The 14,729-nt window shown below is 38.2% G+C and overlaps 1 pseudogene; it reads left to right on the top strand.

Moving 5' to 3' along the window:
• The first annotated feature begins 5,342 nt into the window (after positions 1-5,342).
• LOC123782096 (coatomer subunit gamma-1 pseudogene) lies at positions 5,343-7,847 on the top strand (annotated as a pseudogene).
• The last annotated feature ends 6,882 nt before the right edge of the window (positions 7,848-14,729 follow it).

Consider the following 14,729-nt stretch of genomic DNA (forward strand, 5'->3'; position numbering starts at 1 on the left):
TACAGATGAGGAAGTTTTCATCTTCAAAATTAGATGGGCTCCACCTAAAACACAGGAAGTTTTTAATATCTATTCAACACTTCATTCAAGTCAAGCAGAGGATTTAAGGCTATCCAACGTATTCTGAATTTCAGTGGAGATTTCACCTAGTAATAAAGGAATAAAAGGCAAACTGTGTTTTAGTTAATGATGAAAAGGGGACTGAATAATGCGTAGAGTGAAAAGTGCATTCTCAAATCATTGGAATAAGTCTTAGATAAGCAACATTTCTTAACTAGATAATTGAGGTAATCTGTGGATTGCCATGTGTAAACAGATACCATATTTGTTTTGGTGAATATAATCAGTGTGGACTCAAATGAATTTAAAATCTGCCCTAAAATACTATATTAAATTTGAAATTTAGCATTTTTGTGATTGCTTTCCTTATTCAAAACCGTACTTGTTCTTAGGATATTTACAAGACCACTGCTTTTTTTTTTTTTTTTAATGGTTTTCTATTCCTAGGCAAATCACCCAGTTGGTCTCTGAAGATAAATTTTTAAATGCTTGGTGTCTACATCTTTCCAAGCTTTTCTAATCAGTTTGAAACGCAGTTGTGCCTCGTAACTTAGAGAATTAAGTGGCAGTTTCTGTAGTCTTTAGAAATCAGAAATGAATTTGTCTCAGGCCTGATCTATTTACTTATGTTTTTAGAAATTCATTATATTCACAGATGGATATTATGTAGCCAGCATTTTGTGATGTTCTAACATGCAATATATATAACAAATTGCCAGCTAGGTTATTATATGTTTAAGAGTTTTAATTGCTGTGTACTTCAAACATTTTTTACATTGTGCCATCTGGCACATGGAAACATTAATGAATTTTTAAACTTAATGGGATATGCTTTGCATTAGGAAGGTCTGAAAATTAGTTGCTAACCACTGGTAAATGACAGATTTATCAACACAAACTCACAAAACTGCAGTCCATTGCTTTGTGCCATTAAGGTAGCAACACATTTTTAAGTGCTTGTAAAAATTGTTCAAACAATTGTCTGGAGGGAAATAATTTATAAATATAGTAGCTCTCCTTACTATTTAAAGAAATTGCATCTGTAACATCATAACTTTTTTTTCTTTGAGTGTAGTCTTAGAAAAGTATTTTTGATACCAAGTAGAATAATTCACTTAAATTTTAAGCAAATTTTTAGACATGTTAGAAGAGTCTGCTATGTTTTCAAGAGCTCTACTGAAAAATTTCTGTCTCTGTAATTCAAAGACACTCTTTTTATTAGTCTTCCATTTCTATTGTAACTACATTTTATGTACATTAAATCTGGCAATAATATAAAATGACTAGCTGCCAGAACATCTAATTCAAAAGAGGATAATCCACTGTGCTCTTCTCCCCTAATAATCTTAGTTTCTATTTGCTTTGGTGTTCTTCCTTCTATAAATGTACTAAAGAATAGATTCCCTGTAGTCCTGTCAAAAGGGAAAATGCAAAGAATCTGTCAAGAATGCAAGCAGTAAACAGAAATCCATTCAGTAGCATAAAAAACAGGAAACAGGTGAAGTGATCTGTTGGATAAATTGGGAAAAATCTCTTTAAAAAAGAACGTATATGTGGAAATTACAAAGAAAATATTATCACAGAGTCATAAATAAACATTTATGAAGTATAAAAAGCCATAATAAAGCCAACTTCAAACCACTAGTTCAGATATTTAAAATCATTATAGCAAGTAGCATAAAATTAATCTTTATATTGTTTATGAAAATATTCCCTCTAGGAAATTACTAGAATGCCCATGATTATACTAACATAACATCAAAGATTTTGTTACCTAAGTATGCTTATGATATACTTTGTTTTAACTTCCAGCCATGTTATGTAAATATATACATTATAAGCATAGGTGTTCACAGCTTAAATTATTGCTTTGCTACTAAAACTTGGAGGATTTCAAATAATTCATAACAGCTTAAATAATTCCAGTAGATAGTTGATGAGAATCAAGAAAAATTCCTATAAAAATAATTTGCAAATCATTTTCCCATCAATTTTCACCTCTTCCTCCAAGCAGCATCCTTCCTGGAATTAGAGATGGTGGAAGGTGGAGCTCTTAGGGAATGGCTCCCTAACAGAGGGTGTCATGGAGAGGAACTGCCATTGCAGATTCGCAGATGCCAACTCTTGCCAAGTTGGCTATTTTTCGTACTACCTGCAAATGCAACACGTCTCCCAGTCAGCATAAATGGTGTTGTGGGAGTGGACAAAAGTCTCTCACCAGAGAGAATTTAGGAAAATATAAGATGCACAGCAAAGAATGGAAGACCTTTGGAGATCTCTGGAAAAATGGAGATGTGAGGGTCAGAGTAGATGGAAATGTGAAACAAAGGAGAAGATCAAACAGAAGCACTTCATATCCCTTCCTCTCATAAAGCCACACTTCATTTGAAGTGATGGTGCTCTGCCAATCTCTAGTCAACCACTTACTGCCTACTCTCAGCTTCTGGTGGGCTCTGCAGTTGTGTGCTCTCTGCTTTTCATAACCTCAGCTATTCCAAGTTACTTAGAAGACTGCCAATAGCAGAGAAATTGTATGGGTTATGTCCTTTCCTTTCGATCCCAGTGTGTTTGCTATTTAGTCAGTATAAAATAGTTATATACTTAATTTGTTGTTAATTGCATCATGTGTTGCTAGCCAGATTTCCTCAGTGAGACCCTAACCCTATAAGGGAAGGCACTCTTATTTCTCATTGTTTACAACACTTGTATATAATTCCCAATAAATATTGGGATATTGATATATTGATAATACCTTCATTGACAACTCATGTTTTTCTAGTTTTATATGTGTGTCTGTGTGTGGGCAGTTTCTATAAACTTTGGTAGTTTCTTGTTATAAGGTTGGCTGTTTCATGATAGGAAAAGATGGTTTACCTTACCTCAAACTGAAAGGTGACATCATCTATAAAAGTATATAGAGATAATAAACTGACAAATTTTAATTAAACTAATAGAAAAATTAATTCTTTTCAAGGTATAACCAACATTTGTATGAAGATGGAATTTCAAAGATAGAATTAGGGCATAGGAATTTTTTAAATTATTATTTTATTTTAATTTAATTTAATTTGTTAGATTCTCTGTTCATTTAGTAGCTGTATAAACTTTGGGCAAGTTATTTAACCACACTCCACCCCAGTAAAGTTGTGAAAATAACTGTTCATACCTCAGAGGACTGTTAAGAAAATTAAATGAGATAATGTTGCATAATAAAGAATTTAACTATACTTTGATCCTGGTTCCCTCGGAATCAGGGATTTCTTGGAATTTCCCTAGTGATAAGAATGTCTTTTGTTATTTGTAATAGGCCCTTTGGACCACATCTGACTGACGAAGTAGCACATGGTAGGCTTATGGACAGTCTTAGGATAGGATTAGAGTGTTGGGGCTTTGAGCCTTGTGGTACTAGCCTAATCTCATGACCTCTGGGGAGAGAGGCTATCCACTGAGTTCAATCACATGGCCACTGATTCAATTAATCACACTTAGGTAACAAAACCCCAATAAAAACTCTGGACACCTACACAGGAGTGAGCTTCCTTGGTTGGTAATCATACGTTGATGTGCTGGGAGGGTGATGTTTCCTGAGGACTCAGAAGCTTCACATTTAAGACCCTCCCAGACCTTGCCCTCTGCATCTCTTCTTTTGGCTGGTTCTGATTTGCATCCTTTGCAATAAAAACGTAACTATAAGCATAGAGCATACCTGAGTTCCATGAGGAGTTCTTTTTTTTTTTTTAAGATTTTATTTATTTTAGAGATAGAGAGAAAGAGAGTGGGGGGAGGAGCACAGGGAGAGGGACAAGCAGAATCCTCACTAAGTGCAGAGTTCAAGGCAGGGCTCAATCCCACGACCCCGAGATCATGAGTCAAATCCTGATCCTGAGTGAAATCAAGAGTCAGACACCTAACTGACTGAGCCACCCAAGTGACCCTCCATGAAGAATTCTTAACAAAGCTGTAACTCTTGGTTTAGCCCTGCCATTTTCATCTTTGGAGTACTGACCAACTGGAAGGTAAGGAGGGAAAGCACCCGTAAGGACAGTCCTCCAGGCTGTCGCATATGCACTGCTTGGTTTATATCTTGTTGTAGTGTTTCCCATTGATGCTGAGGGTTTTTCTCATTCTATATGTGTTGTATAGATTTTGTAGGCCACTTGACCTCTAAGATGCTTACAGTGCTTTATGATGTAGGCTTTTCATTATTGCTCTATTACAGCCCATGCTCTCCAGGGTGTGGGCATGAAGGAGATGGGGCCATAGGGTAATATGAGCTGATTCCCCCTTATTCTCCCACTCTAAATATTATTTCTGTGATAAACTTAAATTATTTGAGCACTTATCCTATCTTTCCTTAGAAGAGTTTACTATAATAGTTACACAAACTGAGAGTTTAAAGGGATGGCTCATGGATCTTAGTACCATAAAAAGTAGGGTGCAGCCAACAGCCCAGATACTTTTTGTCCTCTTCTTTCCCACTGACCACTTAAATAATCTTGCAAATTTAACCCCTAAGGATTGCTTTGTTAAATCTCCAAATGTGATCAGACAAGTCTGAATTTGCAATATTGCTTTGAAGTTCTTATATAATAAAGATTAAAATATACACCTTTCTGAACTGCCTTCTGCATTACTGAATTACCACTTCCCTACATGCCATTTTAAAGGTTATTTTGAGCTATTGTGAGGTGTTATTGCCTGCTGGTGGGAACCTTGTTACTTGTGTGGCAGGGGAGTGAATTCAGTTAGTTTTTGCTAAGGTTGTGTGGATATCCCTGTAGTAGTAAATGTGCAGAGTTCAGTCCCTTTACATTTCTATAACTGTGTATTTCAAAATTCCCCATTGCCCAAAGCTGCCACAGCTGTCATTCATATAAATACACATTTTTAAAGGAAGTTTCTAACTGATTAAATCAGATGAACAATCTTATTAAAACGCCATAGAGGCTATATACTCCAGAGATTCTCAGGATGGTACCTAAAACCATCTACACTTGGAGGTTTAGTCTATATTCAAACCTGATAAAATTAGCTATTCTATCTTGACTACACCCACATTTATCTAGGTAGAATACTGGTTCAGGTCAAAGGTCTGAATGGGGGCTACCATAATGCTTATATTTCATTTTCTTTTTTTATTGAAAGTTTATACTAAGAGAATGTTAAGGTGCAGGGTTATGTGGCCACAAGAAAGTGGCCTGTGTGGAACTGTACCCAGACCACTGATGCTCATTGCACCTGTCTAGCACAGGGCTACTACTCTGCACCTGGCTGACAGCACCATGCTGAAGCAATTCAACAAGAGAGACAAGGAATCAGGTGGGGGGTCCAACATATTCCAGCATCTTGAGAAGAGTGCAGTACTCCAGGAGACCCATGTATTTATTGAAATTCCCATTAACCCTCAAAAATGTGCCCTCATCCTCAACAAGATCTTTTACCTCATAAACCAGGGGGAATACCTAGGGACCACTGAAGTGACTAAGGTCTTCTTTGCATGACCAAGTTCTTTCATTCCCATTATCCCACACTCTGCTGGATGTGCTACTTGATCATCAAGGAGATATCATACATTGATGAGGACATCATTATCATCACCAGCAGCCTGACAAAGGACATGACCAGGAAAGAAGATGGCCACCAGGGCCCAGTTATACATGCCCTTTGTCAGATCACTGATAGCACCATGCTGCAGTCTACTGAGCGCTACATGAACCAGGCCATCATGGACAAGGTGCCCAGTGTCTCTAGCTCCTCCCTGGTATCTTCCCTGCACCTGCTGAAGTGCAGCTTTGATGTGGTCAAGGTCTGGGTGAATGAGGCCTAGCAGGTGGCATGCAGTGATAATCCTATGGTCTAGTACCATGTGCTGGGGTTCCTCTACCATGTGCATAAGAATGACCACTTGGCTGTCAATAAGCTAATTAGCACGTTCAGCACAGTCTCAAGGTGGCCAGCAAGCAGCTGGAGGAGAAGGATGGCAGCCATGACAGCCCACTATTAGACTTCATTGAGAGATGCCTGCCCAATAAGCACAAGATGGTGGTGTACAAAGCCATCTCATCCATTGTCAATCTGCCAGGCTGCAGTGCTAAAGAGCTGGCCCCAGCTGTGTCAGTGCTCCAGCTTCCCTGCAGCTGTCAGCAGTGATGGCCTGCAATCTGGACCTGGAGAACGTGGTTACATACTCAAATAGCAGCATCACCACAATGGCCATCACTATACTTCTAAAGACTGGCAGCAAAACTGCCTCATGAAACAGATCTTGTCCTTCATGTCGGATATCTTGGATGAGTTCAAGGTGGTGGTGGTCCAGGCCATCAGTGCCCTGTCAGAAGTATCCTCAAAACATGTTGGGGTTATGAACTTCCTATTCACAATGCTGTGAGAAGAGGGTGGCTTTGAGTACGAGTATCATGGACTGCATCATCAGCATCATTGAGGAGAACCAGGAGAACAAGGAGATTGGGCTTTGGTACCTGTGTGAGTTCATCGAGGACTGCAAGTTCACCATGATGGCCACCCATGTCCTGCATCTCCTGGGCCAGGAGGGGCCCCAGACCAACAACCTCTCCACACATATCTGCTTCATGTATGATTACTTGGTCTTGGAGCATGAGGAGGTCTGGGCAGGTGCTGTAAGTGCTCTGGCCAAATCTGGAGCCCAGAAAGAAGAGATGTTACTCAGTATCTTGGTGTTGCTGAAGAAGTGTGTGATGAATAATGACAGTGAAGTAAGGGACCAAGCCACCTACTATCTCAATATTCTGGAGCAGATAGAGAAGGCCCTCAATTCAGACTATATTCGAAATGGTCTGACTGTTTCCATCACTGGTCTGGAGAGAGCTCTGCAGCAGTACACTTGAGAGCCATCAGAAAAACCTTTTGACCTCAAGTCTGTGACCCTGGCCACCATGCCAATAGCAGAGCACAGAACCGAAAGCACCCTCATCACCGCTGCCAAGCAGCCTGAGAAAGTGGCAGCCACCTGGCAACAGATCTTCCAGGAGCAACTGGTGAAAGTACCAGAGTTCCGTGGGTGGGGTCCCCACTTCAAGCTCTCACTTGAACCTGTGATCCTCACTGAGTCAGAGACAGAGTATGTCATCACTGCACCAAACACACCTCCACTGACCACATGGTGTTCCAGTTTGACTGCACAAACACACTCAATGACCAGACTTTGTAGAATGTCACAGTGCAGATGGAGCCTACTAAAGCCTACAAAGTGCTCTGTTACGTGTCTGCCCAAAGCTTACCCTACAACCAGCCTGGGACCTGTTACACGCTGGTGGCACTGCCCAAGGAAGACCCCACAACTGTGGCCTGCACATTCAGTTGCATGACAAAATTTTCTGTCAAGGACTGTGACCCCACCACTGAGGAGACTGATGATGAAGGCTATGAAGATGAATATGTGCCAGAAGATCTGCAAGTCATCATTGCTGATCACATCCAAAAGGTCATGAAGCTGAACTCTGAAACAGTCTGGGATGAGGTAGGGGATGAGTTTGAGAAGGAAGAAACATTCACCTTGTCTACCATTAAGACACTTGAAGAGACTGTGGGCAATATGGTACAATTTCTGGGAATGTAGCCTTGCGAGAGGTCAGACAAAGTGCTGGATGACAAGAACACCCACAATGCTCCTGGCTGGTGTGCTCCAGGGTGGTCATGACATCCCGGTGCACTCCCAACTGCTGCTTTTGGACACAGTAACAATGCAGATGACAGCTAGAAGTTCAGAGAAGAAGCCAGTAGACATCATCTTGGCATCTTTGGGCTAAGAGGCCAAACTGCATAGGCCCTACTCCTATCATTATCCTCCCAACATTATGCAGAAGGCACGCCTTCCTCCTGAACCCAGTGGAAACTTCTTCCCAAGCCTCAGTATTCAAAAACAATTAGGAATCAGTGAAAAAAAATTTTTTTGTTTAACCACTGCCCCAGGACTGCTAAGGAGTAACTTTTTTTTTTTTCCTTTTTTTCAATAGGGGATGATTTTAGCTTGTCCTAGAACCTGCTGTCCTGCCTGTCAGGGAAGGGGCATCCAGATGAATAAAATGCTCGCACCTCCTCTTGAATTTATCACCTAGGAAACCGCCTTATCCTTATAAATAAATCAGCACATATTTTTAAAAATGAAATAAATAAATAAAAGAATGTTAAGTTGTAGGAATAAATACATGCGGACATTTGGGATTTTACAAATGGGTCAACTTGTCAGAATTGGTGTTAATGGAGCTTAAACAAGGCCTCCTAAGAAATGAATGTTAGCGATAATTCTGGAACTTTGTGGCTTGACACACGTCTTTAACACCCTCCCCAGGATTCTGAGATGTCCCACAGAGAACTCAAGTGATTAGGCCCTGGAGGCACTTGAGCTTGTCTCTCAGGTCAGGAATTTTACAACGGACACAGTATCTTGTGGTGATGGCATTGGAATAATGTGTAAAGCAAGGTTCTGCCTTGCAATGCTGTGGTCTGTGGTCCCTAGAGAGAAAGAGAGCAAAAACAAAATAATGGAGAAAACCTTTATTTTTGAGAAAACAGGTGCATCCAAATGTATAGGTCCAATTAGTTTGGTGGAATCCAACCACCACCTTGGGGCTGATGCAGAAAGGCAAGTTCCTACAGGAAATACCAGGGTGAAATCCCCTACATCCTGTTCCTGGGGACAGCTGGCAAGCCTCTATGGCTTTTGCTCAAAGCCCCCAGTCACCTATGAAAATGCTTATCCTCGTGACTTTAAGATCATGCCTCCATTAAAAATAATTACAAATTTTAATATATAATTATAACTCTGTTTATAACATATGACACTTTGTTTTTTATTTTGACTTTTGCACTTCCCAATAAAATACATTTTATGTACAATGTGGGTATTTCCTGTAAAATTCTTCTTTTTTATGGAAGGCTGTAACTATAAAGTGAATGTAGGAGTCACTAATGTGCATTCTATTTTATAATTCCGAATTTCAATACTGAAGCCTGACTGCATCAGCCATGAGTACTCATGTACATCCAGACAATGGAATAGTATTCAGAGCTAAAAAGAAATGAGCTATCAAGCCATGAAAAGATGTGGAGGAACATTTAATGCATATTACTAAGTGAAAAAAGGCCAATCTGAAAAGGCTATACACTGTATGATTCCAACTGTATGACACTCTGGACTATGTGACATTCTGAAAAGAGCAAAATCATGGAAGTTGGGGTTGGGGAGAGAGTAGTTGAACAAGCAGAGCATGGAGAAATTTTAGGGCAATGAAACTGTTCTATGCAATATTACAATGGTGATTCTTTGTCAAAACCCATAGAATGGACAAGACCAAGAGTGAATCCTAATATAAATTATAAACTCTGGGTGATCATGTTGTGTCAATATAGGTTCAGTGGGATATTGACAGTGTGGGAGGCTGTGCATATGTGGAGTCAATGGGTATACAGGAACTCCTTGAACTTTTTGTTCAATTTTGCTTTGACCTTAAACTGCCCTAAATCATCAAGTCTGCTTTAAAAATTACTAAAATGAGATTTTCTGATTATGCAAGTGAAATACTAAAAGTCTAAAGTATCACGAGCTTAATTTTTATTCCATTTTTTCTATGCATATATTGAAATCATTGATGTCATACTATATCTACATAGAATTTATAAAATTTCATATATAAGTTGGAAGTCTGTTTGTTCTTTCCTTTGTCTAAGCAAGCCTATTTATTAAAAACTATAAATATTTTTTAATAACTTAAAAATATTAATATACTAATAACCTTCTTATCATTGGGTATTTGGGATATTTTCAGTTCCTGATTATTATAATAATGTTCTATAAGCATTTTCTGTAAGTCTAATTGTTACATTAAGATACATTACTGTATGTGGACAAACATTTTAAGGCTTTTATTGAATACAGTGCAATACTTTCCAAAAAAGATTAAATCAAATGTTACTCTTACCAGGAGCGTGTGAGAATGCTCTCACAATTCCATCCTCCACATTGAACCTTATAATTTCTGATAGGTAATAATTACCTAATCAACCTTGCCAGTACTTCTTTAAAAGTATTCCCCTATCTCCTCTTCTTTATCCAGAAGAATAAGAATTTGATTAAATACAGAGGGTTGAAAGTATTGCATAAGGGTTTTTTTCATAGTGACCTACAGTCTCATTTCATTAGTAAGATTTGACATACACCCTAGTGACATAATCAACCAGATGTGCATAATTGTTTTCAGAACACAATGTATGAATAAATGGTCAGTCTTTTTTACTTTTTAAGTTTTACGTGAATGGATCCAGTTTGAATAGTTCAGCATCTCTCTTTCAAGTTTGATTTCCTAGATCATGCCCTGGGTTAGTTGGTAATAACTTCCTATGGTAAAGTGGTCTGATGGGATCTTTAGTGACTAATTACTATTAGTATGAACATATGTGCTCCCAAAGACTTTCAATAACTTCTAGTGAAGAGAAGAACTATTGCATATTTATAATAAGCTACGAGAACCATCAATCATGTGATCTTTGAAATACTGACAAAGTCTCAATTCTCCTGGAAAGTTTGTCAAAGGGCATCTCGAGGAAATGCTACAGGTTCATGAATATTTATAAATACTGTCGTAAATTTGGCAACATTCTCAGGCTTTTTGCCTTAACCTTTTAAATGTGATGGACTGTATGAACTAAATTATGATATGAATGACTAGGAAAACTGATCAGGTGATAGGAGTGCTGTGACATTTCCTCAAGTCCAATATATTATATTACATATATATTACTCTTTCAACATAATTATTGTGATGCCAAAATATGCACTTAACATTCTCTAATTTGAAAGAGTTATGTTAGTGTAACTCTCCAAAACCATGTTAGGGATTAGTTTGCCTATAATTTTCAGTTATTTTGGAAAATGTGTAGCTGATGTGATACACGCTGATGTATACTTTAATTTGTCATTCACTGAATACATTCCATTTGTCAAACATTGGCTTTCTCACAGCCTCTGTTCTAGGTGCCATGATTACTGCTCTGTCTAAGCCTGACCCTGGCTCTACCCTCCTGAAGGTTCTAATTCTGGGAACAAAGAATTTGATGACCTGTGATGACCCCTACAGTAAAGGAAGTACAGAGTGGGACAAATCACATGCAAGGGAACTAAATCTAATTTGAAAGAAGAAAAAAAAAATTGGAAAAAGTAGCATTGAACCTGAGATTGGGAGGGAGCATAAGAATTAGCTAAAAGATTTGTAGAGGAAACATTATAGTGAAAACCATAAAGTAAGAAAGCATGATCTATTACAAGAATTGCAAACAAAGACCACTACAGCTGGAGCAGAGAGAGTGCATATTAAACCTAAACACAGACTAAGGCTGAGCTGTAGAGGGACACTTGAGCCTTGTCAAACATTTTGAACTTTACCTCAAAAGATGTAACTGAAGAGTTTTAAGCAGAAGAATGACGTAAAAATATTTGTATTTTTAAAATATCACGTTGGGTGCAGCAAAGGAAAACAACTGGAGCAAAGCCGGGATAAAGATACCGAGAGATCTGTGGAGGCAGCAGTGGTGGGCAAGGCAGGCGACGGTAGTGCCGGGATTGATCAAGCGTGGAAACAGTGGCAAATTCAAAACCAAACTCCTTTGAGAGCTTTTGGGAGAGAACATGAATAGAACTTAGTAACTAATTATATTTGGAGCTGAAGAAATGTATTTAATTTGAGTTGGTGGATACCAGTGTAAGTGTTAAGGTTAAGAATAGAATTTGGCCATTTTGGAGGGCTTGTGGAACAATGAAGTGAAGAAGGATTTAGGCAATTGAATAGAGAGGTCTTAAGTGCAAAAGATAGTGCTGGGCTAGAAATGAGGATTTGGACATTATTAGAATATAGACGATGAAGCTATTAAAGTGGACAAAAATACCTATGGAAGCTATGTAAGAAAAAAAAAGTTCTGATAAATAAAACTCCAAAGTCAAATATTTGGTAAAGAGAGCTGACCTTAACATTTTCCTCAGCTTGACCAAATTTTAGACAGACTCCTTCCTGTCTCTAGACCCTTAACGTCCCTTTTCTCAGAGCATTTGCTTTAGAAAACTTATAAATTCTTCCTTGGCCCCTTTGAGATGCAAATATTTTAAGATTCCAGTAAATGAACATACAGTGTTATATTAGTTTCAGGTGTACAATACAGTGACTCAACAATTCTATGCATTACTTCGTGCTCATCACACGTGTACTCTTAATCCCCTTCACCTATTTCACCCATCCCCCACCCACCACCTCTCCGGTAACTACCAGTTACCAGGAAAACTATGTTTAAGAGTCTGTTTTTTTGTTTGTTTCTTGTTTTTTTTGTTTCTTAAATTCCACATATGATTGAAATCATATGGTATTTGTCTTTCTCTGAGTTATTTCACAGCATTATGCTCTCTCAATCCATCCATGTTGTTGCAAATGGCAAAAACTCTTCTTTTTTATGGCTGAGTAATATTCTGGGATGTAAATCTTATTAAAAGCCTCTTGCCATTTGTACAGTTCAGGATTATCTTTCTCAAGGACCTGGGAATCATTCTTTGAAATGTAATAATCAAGGAAGACAGTAGCTCCATCTCCCAGTTTCTGTGGGAAGGTAGGAGTCCAACTTTGGAGAACACTTAGCTCCAAGTTACAAAATACCTGCTGTCATGAAGTCATTAGAAAGTTTACTTTTCCTGTTGGTAAAGCCAATCAACAAACACAGATGGCTGATGATCTCCCATTCACCTCTGCTCTTAAGAACCTTACCTCCCACCAGGGATGTACTGTATGGTGACTAACATAATATAATAAAAAAACATTAAAATTAAAACAAAACAAAACAAAAAAAACATCTTACCTCCCACCTTTGTGTCAGAGCTGGGTTCAGATTGAGTCCGGGCCTCTCTTGAATAGAGTCTTTCTTGCCTGTTTAACTTTTATCTGGTGCCACAAAAACAGACTGAGAATGATCAACACTATAGACAGGAAGAAAACCAGGGTATTATAGCATTATGGAAGTCGAGGGAAAATAATGATTCGAGAAAGAAGTTATGTCCATCACTGTCAAAAACTGTTGAAATGTCAAGTATGGTAAAGATTAAACCAATTATATTAAATTAAACATATGTGAATATACTGAAATCAAAGAGTACAGAGTGTGTGGTTGGAAAGCAGCTTGGAGTGGGTTGAAGAAAAAGTAGGAAGTAAATAAATGAAGACATCAGGGTAGACAAGAATAAAATACACAGTCTTTATTTTTTCCAATAAAAAATTAAACCTGAGCTTTATTTTCCTTCCAGAGTCAAGTTAGAGTTGAGGCATGTGGAACAGAATGTAATGTTTTATCAAAAGCAATTCCTCTCTGACTTTCTTTCTTTTTTCTTTCCTTTCCTTCCCTTCCTCTTTTTCTTTCTTTCTTTCTTTCTTTCTTTCTTTCTTTCTTTCTTTCTTTCTTTCTTTCTTTCTTTCTTTCTTTCTTTCTTTCTTCTCCTTCCTTCCTTCCTTCCTTCCTTCCTTCCTTCCTTCCTTCCGTTTCAGGTTTTTATTTAAATTTTAGTTAACATATAGTGCAGTATTAGTTTCAGGAGTAGAATTTAGTGATTCATCACTTACTTATAACTCCCAGTACTCATCACAGCAAGTGCCCTCCTTAATGCCCATCACCCATGTAACCCAACTCCCCCCACCTACCTCCCCTCCAGCAACCCTCAGTTTGTTCTTTACAGTTAAGGGTCTCTTATGGTTTGCCTGCCTCTCTCTCTCTCTCCCTCTTTTTTCTTTTCTCCTATGTTCATCTGTCTTGTTTCTTAAATTCCACATGTGAGTGAAATCATAAGGTATTTGTCTTTCTCTGACCGACTTATTTTCCTTACATAGTACATTCTAGCTCCATCCATGTCATTACAAATGGCAAGATTTCATTCTTTTTGAGGCTTGAGCAATATTCCATTGTGTATATATATCACTTCTTCTTTATCCATTCATCAGTTGATGGAGATTCTTTCAATAATTTGGCAATTGTTGATAATGCCACTTGGGCTCTTTCCATAATTTGGCAATTATGGATAATGCTGTTATAAACATTGGGGTGCATGTACCCCTTCGAATCAGCATTTTTGTATCCTTTGGATAAATACACAGTAGTGCAATTGCTGGATCATAAGGTAGTTGTATTTTTAACTTACTGAGGAAACTCCGTACTATTTTCTAGAGTGGCTTCACCAGTTTGCATTCTCACCAACAATGTAAGAGAGTTCCCCTTTCTCTGCATCCTTGCCAACATCTTTGTTTCCTGTGTTGTTAATTTTAGCCATTCTGACAGGTGTGAGGTGGTATCTCATTGTAGTTTTGATTTGTATTTCCCTGATGATGAGCGATGTTAAGCATCTTCTCATTTGTCTGTTAGCCATTTGAGATACACAGTGTCTCTCTCTCTCTCTCTCTCTCTCTCTCTCTCTGTTAAGTATTCTGGGCTCAAACTCACAACTCTGAAATCAAGACCTGACATCAAGAGTCCGACGCTTAACTGACTGAGCCACTCAGGTGCCCTGAGATGCAGTGTCTTAATCTGATTTCTTTATTAAGTTACTATGTATATGTTCAATTCAGAGACCCCATTGAAGAAATTCATTTCTACTATTCACCATTTTTTAT

The sequence above is a fragment of the Ursus americanus genome, chromosome 19 (assembly GCF_024610735.1).
Source record: "Ursus americanus isolate L20-20 chromosome 19, mUrsAme1.1.p, whole genome shotgun sequence".
NCBI lineage: Eukaryota > Metazoa > Chordata > Mammalia > Carnivora > Ursidae > Ursus > Ursus americanus.